Source organism: Papaver somniferum, chromosome 9 (assembly GCF_003573695.1).
Source record: "Papaver somniferum cultivar HN1 chromosome 9, ASM357369v1, whole genome shotgun sequence".
Taxonomy (NCBI): Eukaryota; Viridiplantae; Streptophyta; class Magnoliopsida; order Ranunculales; family Papaveraceae; genus Papaver; species Papaver somniferum.
Window position 1 is genome coordinate 151,075,290 of NC_039366.1, and position 12,163 is coordinate 151,087,452.

Here is a 12,163-nt window from a genome sequence, read left to right on the forward strand (position 1 = left end):
TTGAAGCTTCTAATCACGGGAGATGGGCCTGGTTTTGGGCCTTTGCAACAAAGACTGGCCACTATTCCTATCAAAGATGGGGGACTTGGTGTTTATACTATGGACGATACCCGTTCCTACTGTTATCTCGCCTCCCAGAGTCATACTACTGCAGTGCGGAAGACAATACTTGGTAGCTCTTTCTTAGCGGATACCGGGACTGCCTATCAGTTGGATATTCAGAAATTTATTCAGGTATGTGGTTTGCCTTCTTCTTACCGCGTCGATGACAATGCCCCCCCTCCATGCATTCTCTGGCAGTCACTTATTTTGATGCAGTTAAGAAGCATATCCCTGTCCAATTTACCTTGTCTGCAAGAGATTCCATTCTGTGGCAATGCAATCAGATCAAACACGCTCAAGACTACCTCTTATTTGTCCCTATCAATGGGTTGAATCAGTGCCTTGGTCCCAGACAGTTTAGAGCAGTTGTTTGTTATCGCCTTGGCATCCCTTTGTTTGTTGAAGATGGTTTGTGCTCTTGTTGTAATAGATCTATGGATATTTTTGGAGACCATGCATTACATTGTGCTAATGACGTGGGGTTGAAGTTTCGTCATGATTTAGTTCGGGATGTTATTGCGAGTATTTTCTACAAAGATGGTGTTCCTGCACGCAAGGAGGTCTCTTTGGGTTTTTCTTCGGTATCTGGCAAGGATTTACGCCCAGCGGATATCCTTGTTCTCAACTTGGAAAACGGCCAAGATGTTTGCATGGACGTCACAAGTGTTTCACCTTTTACTGGTGATGGAGTCCGTTCTTTCATTCCAGGGCAGGCTATTTCTAAAGCAATTGCGCGCAAACGGTCTAAATATTTGAGTGAATGTGATTCGCATGGTTATGGTTTGGGAGTTTTGGCGTTCACCACCTTAGAGGAACTCAGTGAAGACATTGTTTGCTTTTTCAAGCGTTTGAAGAACTGTTTAGTCAGTCATGATGCTGGTAGTGGTCTAGGTAGTTTTATTTTTCATAGATTGGGTGTTGCTATTCAAAAAGGGGTTGGCGCCCCGCTTGTTGCTCGGATGCCAACTAAGTACGATGTTACAAAAGTTTTTGCTTAAATGGTAAATAAATTAGTAAATAAAAAAAAATTAAGGGTATTCTTTAAATATTATTATTTTTTATTTTAACAATCATAATAATAATGACCATTAGTAAATTTAATATTATATACAGTATATTTATATTTAATAATAAAAAAAATTAATCATTTTTAAGTCTAATAAAATTAAGTAAAACTATTTTCAGGGATATGTCTGTTTTTGTCATTTGCTACAACAACAATGGTTGAATTTGATATTTTACGAAACACATTTTGATAGCTTTTTTGATGAGCTTTAACTTTAGTTAATTTTTTACCAAACGTCTAACTGCTTTTTTCTCACAACACAGCACAACAATGCACAGCAGAAAAGTGTTTTTACAAAATCCGCAGCAATACCAAACTAAGCTTTAGTTTAACTTCATCATCTACGTGACGAGTTTAGTTGTAGATAATTTATTTGTTGGAAACTAAATACTAAGTCAAGATGATGTGAAAATTACCTTGAACATCTTACATTATTTGTATGAGACAATCATTTGATGTTAACTTGAGAAGTTTCCTATTGGTCGATTAATCACTTGAAAATTACTTGAAGCTGGTGGTATGTGTAAGATTACCAATGTTGTCTTCTAAGGGTGCTTCAATGATTGAATGAGAGTTTTAGAACTACTACCAATATATGGATATAGCACAGTATGCGTACCTTGTACGCGAACTGTGAAGTACTAGTTCATGTCCGACACTCTTGTTTGCGAACTATGTTTGCGAACGGGTTTAACTGTGAAAACTCCGGAACTGTTGTTTGCGAACGGCAAGACTAGGCCAAGTTCGGAATTGTGGTTCGTGTACTCAGTTTACGAACACATTGGTTAGGTTCTAAAATCGGTAAGTATGACAATTCATACTCATGAACTCAGGTTCTTTTGCAAACGCAGTTTTCAAACTAAAGTCTCTGGAAGTTTAATGAAATAAGGTATGCAAACTTGTTTTGCAAACCGTGGCATTATGTTCATGAATTGGTTTTTTTATAAGTACTTTGTACAACTACAAACCAAACCAAATATGTTTCAAATTGTTCATGGATATTTCTATGAGATGGTGAACATTTGAACAACTCTCTTAAAGCACATTTAGATTCATTTGATTATCTATCATGATTGATTGATCATCATATTTGATCTAAAAGTGTTGGACGACTATGGCTAAACTAAAAGTGTTCATATGGCTAACTTCGGTTAACTGTTATTGAAAAAGTGGGGGTACACCAACCACACCCAATATTTCGCTTAGCAATCTGTTTTGACAAACTACAATATACTTTCTAGAGAATCAACTAGACAGTCAGACTCAATCTAGATAAAAAGTATATCAAAGAGTTTATATCTCAATCTCTCGATTTGATATATACTCAAGCAAATAGAAATCTGCGAGTCTTTATCAAATACTAAAGAGATAACTTGGATGGTACCAAAGACCAATATCCAAGTGTCAATCAATTTAAATTAACAACCAAAAGGTCGGATATTCTAATTGATTGAACAACGAACAACCTGTGAGATTTCAATTATATAACAAAATATAATGCGGAAAAGAAATAACACAGACACCAGAATTTTGTTAACGAGGAAACCGCAAATGCAGAAAAACCCTAGGACTTAGTCCAGATTGAACACACACTGTATTAAGCCGCTACAGACACTATCCTACTTCAAACTAACTTCGGTCTGGACTGTAGTTGAACCCAAATCAATCTCACACTGATCCAAGGTATAGTTATGCTCCTACGTCTATGATCCCAGCAGGATACCACGCATTTGATTCCCTTAGCTGATCTCACCCACAACTAAGAGTTGCTACGACCAAAAGTCGAAGATTTTAATAAACAAATCTGTATCACACATAAAAGTCAATAGAATAGATAAATTCGTCTCCCACGAATATACCTACGAGTTTTGTTTCGTCTTTTGATAAATCAAGGTGAACATGAACCAATTGATAACCCAGACTTATATTCCCGAAGAACATCCTAGTATTATCAATCACCTCACGATAATCTTAATCGACGCGGCGAAAGAAGATATTGTGGAATCACAAACGATGAGACGAAGATGTTCGTGATTACTCTTCTATCTTGCCTATAGGAGATAAAGATCTCAAGCCAATCGTTATGATTGTACTTAACACGATAAAATCTGCAAGATAAGATCACACAACTACGAGAAAGTAGTATCGATGTGGCTTCACAATCCCAATGAAGACTTTAAGTCGGTAACCTGGTTTAGAGAAGAAAACCAAAGGTTAAAGGAGAATCAACTCTAGATTACACAACTAGTATCACACGTAAGGTGTGTGGAGATTAGGTTTCCCAGTTGCTAGAGTTCTCCCTTATATAGTCTTTCAAATCAAGGTTTGCAATCACTATTAGCTTGGTAACAAAGCATTCAATATTCACCGTTAGATGAAAACCTGATTAGATTCAAGCTAATATTTCTCAACCGTTAGATTGAAAACTTAGCTTGTTACACACAAATGAAATGTACTATTTTGGGTTTATGTAGCCGTACCCAAACATGAACATTTGTTGGTTCAACAATAGTTAACCAATGGTTAGCCATATGAGCACTTTCATATCAACCATGTTCTTCTTCACCATAACTAGTTCAAATGACTCAAATGAACTAGTTGGAGAGTTGTTCAATTGCAAGGATATCCTATGTAACTACACAAGACACAATCGAAGCAAAAACGATCTGATTCACTCGAATCGGCTCATGAACTATATACCCACGGTTTGCATTTAGCATTCCTTAGTTAATATGAATAAGTTCACAAACAATCGGTTTTAGATATAACCAACTCAAGTTCGCAAACTTAGTTCGCGGATTTAAGTTCCCGGAAGGAGTACACAAACTCCAGCAGATTTTCTCGGGTCGAGAACTTCCGCCAGTTCGCGGACTGGGTTCGTGGACTTAGCTCATGCCACTATTCCGGTTCTCTTGATCAACAAAGTTCGCAAACTTCGGTTCAAGGAATAAGGACTTATACATATATGTGTTTCCACAACAATGCTTATATCCACCAATGGTTATGTAATCTAAACTCTCATTTCAATCATTGAAACATTCTCAGAGGACGTTATATAGTTATTATTCACAAACCATTTTTCGTCAGAGCAATTTTCAAAGTGATTGAAACATAACATGACTTTCGTCACTAGGTAAAGATGAACTCGGCCAAAGCAAAATCTTACCAACACATATTTCGAGAAATAGATAGGCGAGATAAACTCGGCTCGAAATAGAAAATGTGTATAACCAAAGTCTAGATAGAAAAACGACTTTTGTCTCAAGATAGGAGATAGAGTAGATAGACTTATGAGTGATAGATAAGTTCAAGTCTCCACATACCTTTTAGTCGATGAAGATCCACCAGTTCCTTGAGTAGTCCTTCGTCTTGTATGATGATTGCCATGGAGTTCTTGAGTTCAACTACACTTTCTATCCTAGTCCGAGACCTTAGCTATAGTAGGCTAGAAATCAAGACTTATAGTTTTGATCACTAACATTGACAAACATGCTTGAGATAGCAACACATGCGAGTTTGACCGAGCAATGCTCTAACAATCTCCCCCTTTGTCAATTTTAGTGACAAAACTATTAATACATATGGAATACAAAAAATAAATAAATTAACTTTTGTAGCTCCTATTCCACATGTCTAATCTTCAACATTACTCGAAATCTTCGTCACTTCCAAGTTCTCCAATGATCCCAAAGGTTTTAAGTTCAGCATCATCGTTGTTGAAAATCCGTAACTATAACAATGAGAAAAAATAATTCTCGATCATTGTTATACAGTGTCATAGTATCATTATACAGCGTCAAAGTTCAATTGTATCACAACTTCAACAACAATACTATGGTGATTGGTAGGCTTCTAAAAGGTCCTAAAAATTATCCCCGGCCAAAAACTTGGTGGGCCCGGAGATATGTATAAAATTAAGCGCAGAAAAACGCGGGCCTACAGTAATACCGCAAGTGCACGGTCGTCGGTTGTAGCTCGTGCAAGTACGGGTCGATCCACAGAGATTGGGTGTGTTTTGTAGTTTTCTAGCTAATTTGGGTTCTAGTTGCTATTGGGCTATGAAGCCTTTTGGCTTAGCTTGGGCTTTGAGTACTAATGGGTTTGTTCACAATAAAATGAACTGAGCTTGGGCTCAGTTGGTCTCTGAAGTGTAAATGGGCTTTGGCCTTAAACTTAAGCTTTTTATTAAGCCCACAGTTGATTGGATTGGGCTTTTAACCTTAACCTAAACTGGGCTTTGAGCCTTAATGAAATGGGCCTCAACTTTTGGTTCAAACCTGGGCTTGGTAACTGTGGACTGGGCCTTAGCTTTTTGGAATGAGCTGAGCTTTGGGCTCAGTTGGATTGGCCTTTGCTTGGCTGCAGGAAGCAGCAGCAACAACAAGAGAAAGGAACACAGAGAAGGCACCAGCAGCAGCAGCTTGGCAGCAGCAACAACAGCTTGGCAGCAGGGCAAAAGCAGCTTGGCAGCAGCAACAGCAGCTGCAGGGCAAAAGCAACAACAGCAGAGGCAGCTGCAGTGTAGCAGAAAGGAAGGCAATGCAGCTGCACAAAGTAAAGAAAGCAGCAGCAGTGCAAGAGCTGCACAGCAAGGCCAAGAAAAAGAAGTAGCAGCAGCACAAGGCCAAGGAAGAAAAGCAATGCAGCAGTGGTAGCAGGGTAGCTGCAAGGGAAGTGGAGTGGCAGCAACAGGGTTGCAGCAAGCCAAGGGAGGTAAACAGTAGCAGTAGGGGAATCACAACAGTGGCCAATGGCCAAAGATGGAAGCAAAACAGAAAACTAAAGATCAGCAAAAAAAAAAAGCAAAGATTAAACAACCTAAAAACTAAACAGCAAAAGAAAGATGACAATACAAGTGAACCAAGGCCTAAGCCAAGGGCAGGGATGTGGAGAAACTGAAATGGAGCAAAACTAAGGCAAGAATACAGGCATTCATATAGAATGGGAAGAGAACTAGCTTGCTATGAGCACTAGTTTCTCCCAATGCTCAATCAACAGTGCAACCTAAGCATACAAAAGGAATGGCAAGATAATCAGCTTGCTATGAGCACTGATTTCTTCCATTGCACAATCAAATCAAAGCTTCAAATGTATCTAGCCTAGCATTCCATCAAACTAACATTAGTGAACTAAACATTAACAGTGAACATTTAACTAACAGTGAGCAACAACAGTGAACTAACATGACAAATTAACAGTAATTAACAATGAACATATTAACAGAAACACTAACAATGAACACAACTGAAATTGAACTACTAAACAGAGAATTAAAATTGCCAAACAAGAACCCTAACAGTTAACAGTGCATGAATTGAAATTGAACATTAAAATTAAACATACACTAACCCAAATTGGGTGGAAACTTGGCTAGTCCAAGAACAAGTTTTAACAGTGATACCCAACCCTCAATTTATACCCAGACAATAAAATTAGGGTTTCCCCCAAATTACAAATTAGGGTTTTCTTAAATTAAACAAAATTTAACTTACAAACTCCCAAAATCTGCTCGACCCATGCCTCCTCTAGTCCTTGATGCTCTTCCTCTGCTCCTATTGTCCCCTAATTTCGAGTTATTTTACTCACCCCAAAACCTAGGGTTTCAGAGGTTGTGAGATGAAGAAAATAACTAGGCTAGGGATATGGGGGTGTTGTCGGTATGGAGATAGTAGTGGCAGTGATGGAACTGGTGGTGGTGACGGAAGTGACAACGGCAGAGAGGGGAGGTGGTGGAGTTGCAGAGCTCTGCAACTGTCGGGTGAAGGAGATGAAGTTTTGGGGCGATGGGTTGTTTGGGTGGATAATAGGATTCGGTGCTAGGGTGTGAAGCGGGAGCATCTGGTTCGATGTTTGGCGAGCTGAGACGCTGGATATGGAGATGGTAGGTAGATCGGACGGCTAAGAGAGAAGCAGTTTGTAGCGACCGTTGGATGTGGAACACAACGAAGTCAACGGTGCTAGATTAGGTTAGGTGCTGTAGTGTTGGGCGGAATCATCGGGATTTGATGCACAGTGATGAGGTGACCGTTGGATGACAAGATGGATCCAATCTGACGGCTCTCATGGAAATGGGTATGGATAAAGGAAATGGATTTGGGTAAGGGTTTTGGGCCTTGGGTATGCCAAGCCCATATCTTCTTTAAGAACAATTCTTCCTTCTTGAGCCCATTCCTAGCTTTTTGGTCTTGTACGCAACATTCTTCGCGGCTTCCTTGCGTAATTCCTCCCGGCTTTTCACTACTTTTCTGCTCTTTTTGCTCCGCAATTCATCCAGACTTTATTTATTACCTAAAAATGCAAAATTAAGTAAGAAAAAATATTTATTCTTGAAAACAATGAAAATACAGAATATGGGATAAAATGTAGAATTAATGCGCAAAAGATGAGTTAAATGCCAACAAAAATATATATAAATATGCACTATTTAGCACTCATCAAATACCCCCAAACCTGAATTTTACTTGTCCTCAAGTAAAACAAAACTAAGGAAATCCTAACTATACCACTGTCGCTGGTCTCTCGAATGCATTTAGCGTATGCACTAAGCCTTTTAAACCACTAAGTGTCCCTAGTGGACGAGTTAAGTCTCGTGAAGGTTTACCATAGGTGTACCTACAAAACCTAGGTCAAAATATAAGCTCAGATTCCATCAAATGTGACATGTGCAAAACAGTTTAAGCTCACAGCAAAATGGAGATGTCAATCTAGCTATCGAAGGCACAATCCTAGCACTGATAACAAAAAAAGACATGTGATAAGAGTGTAAAGTGTATCTACACATGTGTAAAGAAAGATCTGAAGTTATGACTACTAATCACCAAGAGATAGTTTCTCAGGCTAAGAACCAAGGTCGAAATCTAGCTAGCTGTCCGGACTTTACGAGAATTGTGAATGAGTTGGAGGTATTTCACAATTACTCGCGTTGTACATCAATGGCATACACCCTTCCTTGCTTATTACAATAAAACACAAAAGATGACTCTTTACATGACTCTTATTTACATTGACCACTCTCTTTTATTTTTGGAACAAGAGAGGATGGAATTGAAAAATACTTGATTTTTTTTTTTTTTTCTGAATTTTTTGATTTTTTTTTTTTTTTTTTTTGGATAGAAACACTTTTGATACATATACAAAAGGAAACAAAAATTACATGACACTTTGCAAGAGGTATCCCTTTTTGATGCACCCAGTTAAATTCGATGGTTGTCTTTCTTAATGTAACCTCCACCTTCTATCCCAACCAACCAAAGAACAAGCTAGTCAAGTTTCGTTCAGTATTCTAAAGTGATTGGCAATCGTAACTTCCTATCCAACACCTTGAAGATCGAGGCCATACATGTATTGGTAGATCGTGCGCGTGCAAATTTCTTATCACTATGTGAATTGTGCTAGAATCAGGGTGCCTAAATATCTAGACTAAGACTCCTAATAAAAATACATATTTGCACAAGAGTCAACATTTCAAGGTAAATGAGCTCCATTTTTATGATTTTTCATTTTATTTTATTTTTTTCAATTTTTTAATTTTTTTGAATTTTGATTTTTCAAATTTTTTTTGGAATTTTTCAATTTTTTCAAAAAGAAGAAGGAGTTCGTTTTCAATTATAGCATATTATCACGGTATCTACTCTATACCCCCAAACCTAAACTAAACATTGTCCTCAATGTTTCAAAATATGGAAAGAATTATAAAACAACATATGGAAAGGGACATGCTGAGTAGAGTAAAAGGAGAGAGAATACCCGATTTCGGCGAAAGCAGAATTAAAACTCCGTTATTCAAGGCAAAAATCCAACATATTTCAGCCGAGATCATATTGGATTAGCAAAATATATACAAAAGGAACAAAAGGGTTTTTAAGAAATTTTAGCTACTGGATTATATACAAAAAATTCACCATACACCAAAAGTCTAAAGAGTTGAGGATCAACCCAAAAGAAAAAGTGTAGAGACATAGAAAGTTTCAAAACACTAAAATTGGACTTAAATGGGAGTGAGAGTGAAAAACCGAATGAATCACCCCTGAACCTGGATTTTACAGAAGATATAATTTTGAAAACAAAATCGCGCAGTTTCGGGGGTTCATCATGTACAAGGTCTAGCTCAAAATGGACTGTGCTAGGGACGGGCAAACATGCAATTTCCAACTGTGGTTCCTCAAATGTATTATATTTAGAAGCAAAATAGTCCAAAAGGACTTGGGAAGCACACAGTTCCAAACCTAGATTAGGAATTTTCAGAAAAATCGGTTTGACAATATGGGTACAAACCAAATCTAGGTTGGGTGGAAGGCCATCAGATTGTGACTTAGGTAGAAGAATAGGCATATCATTATCAATCAAATCAAAATCTTCTAACTCATCTACACATGTCACATCATGCTCACAATCATCAATCAAATTGCCAAGATCACAATCAGAGTTATCAACATCATCAACAGATTGATTTTCATGCATCAGCAAATCAGGGGAAACATCACATGGAATACTAGAAGAAATATCATGCATTAAGGTCGGGGCAGAGAAGCCTAATGTATTTGAACCCAAAGGTTCCATATCATTTTCAGTATAGACATGTTCTTCTAATATAACATCATAATCATCATCATCATCATGATAGGGATTTTGCAATCTAGGATAATTTTCAATCCTAAGGTCGGAGCTATTACAAGAATAAAACTCTAATTCATGAGGGTGACTCATATCATGTGGTGTTGTTCCTGTTTCCCTAACGGATTCCCATTGATGGGTTTTCTCTGCAATCTCGGCTAAAAAATTCCATGCATCATCCACAGATTTATCAATAAACTCACCATTACACATAGACTCAACCATGGTTCGAGATTTAAAGTCTAGTCCCTCATAGAGGATGACGACAAGTCTCCACTTCTCAATTCCATGGTGCGGACATTCACTCAACAATTCATTAAAACGTTCAAAATAGTGAAAAACAGTCTCCTCATCCAATTGGACAAAACAATTGATACTTTGACGAATAGCGATGGTCCTATGGTGTGGAAAGAATTTTTTGAAAAATAGATCTGTGAGTTGGTCCCAAGTGTTGATTGATTGTGGTCTCAAACCGTAAAACCATGTTTTGGCCCTTTCCTTTAAAGAAAATGTAAACAAACGCAATTTCAGAGAGTCTTCGGACATATGATCAGGTTGCATAGTCCGACAAATTTGTTCAAACTCCCTTACATGAGTATAGGGGTTCTCAGAGTCGAACCCTCGAAATATAGGAAGTATTTGTATCATGCTTGCATTTATTTTAAAAGGGTTATTGGTTTGAGGTAATACAATACATGATAATGGAATTTTTATTGACGGATACATGTATTCATGGAGAGCATGAGGTTGGTCCATTTTGAAAAGACACAAAGCCCACTATTTGGTTTTAATGGGTTTGGATTTTTGGGAAAATTTTGGTTTTTGATGGGATATTTGAAAATTTGGTTTTGAAATGGGAGTAAAATAAAACTTTTGGTTTAAAATGGGAGCAAGTAAAATTTGGTTTTTGGATGGGAGAAAAGTAAAAATTTTGTTTTTTATTTTTTTATTTTTTTTAAAAAAAGAAAATAAAATTTGGTTTTTTTTTTGAATGGGAGCAAGCCCACTGTGCAAGCCTTTTGTGTTTGCTTTGGCTCCGCTTGGTTGAAAACTTTTGGTGGAACTGAGTCCAAAATCTCGGCCTAGAATTTGGGTACTCGGCCCACTAACGAGTTCAACTAGCGTGATCGGTTACAAGCTCAGCTGGGTTTAAAAACCCAGAATACAAAATACAAGTCCAAATTAAACAAGCTCACAAAAATTAAATACAAGCCCACAAATTAAACAAACAAGCCCACAAATAAATTATTACAAACCCAACAGAAAATAAGAGAAGCCCAAAAATTGGCTTTAATTATTACAAGCCCACAATTAAAGAAATTTGGAAGCCCACAGGTTGGGTTCTCTCAATGGAATGGGTTTAGGCTTACCTTTTTAGCACAGCCCAGCTGCTCTGATATTGTTGCAAAAACCCAGTTGGGCTTTGGTTCTTTTCCTTGGTGGCGTCCCAGCAGAGGAAAAACAGGTTCAGAACAGCAGGTCCAACAGCAAATGAAGTGAAGCAGATGCAGATGCAAATGCTATGCAGTGAAATGCAAAAAATAGCTAAGAAAAACACAGATAAAACACAGCACCAATCCCCGGCAACGGCGCCAAAAACTTGGCAGGCCTCAAAAAGGGTATAGAAATTATCCCCGGCAGCGGCGCCAAAAACTTGGTAGGCTTCTAAAATGTCCTAAAAATTATCCCCGGCCAAAAACTTGGTGGGCCCGGAGATATGTATAAAATTAAGCGCAGAAAAACGCGGGCCTACAGTAATACCACAAGTGCACGGTCGTCGGTTGTAGCTCGTGCAAGTACGGGTCGATCCACAGAGATTGGGTGTGTTTTGTAGTTTTCTAGCTAATTTGGGTTCTAGTTGCTATTGGGCTATGAAGCCTTTTGGCTTAGCTTGGGCTTTGAGTACTAATGGGTTTGTTCACAATAAAATGAACTGAGCTTGGGCTCAGTTGGTCTCTGAAGTGTAAATGGGCTTTGTCCTTAAACTTAAGCTTTTTATTAATCCCACAGTTGATTGGATTGGGCTTTTAACCTTAACCTAAACTGGGCTTTGAGCCTTAATGAAATGGGCCTCAACTTTTGGTTCAAACCTGGGCTTGGTAACTGTGGACTGGGCCTTAGCTTTTTGGAATGAGCTGAGCTTTGGGCTCAGTTGGATTGGCCTTTGCTTGGCTGCAGGAAGCAGCAGCAACAACAAGAGAAAGGAACACAGAGAAGGCACCAGCAGCAGCAGCTTGGCAGCAGCAACAGCAGCTTGGCAGCAGGGCAAAAGCAGCTTGGCAGCAGCAACAGCAGCTGCAGGGCAAAAGCAACAACAGCAGAGGCAGCTGCAGTGTAGCAGAAAGGAAGGCAATGCAGCTGCACAAAGTAAAGAAAGCAGCA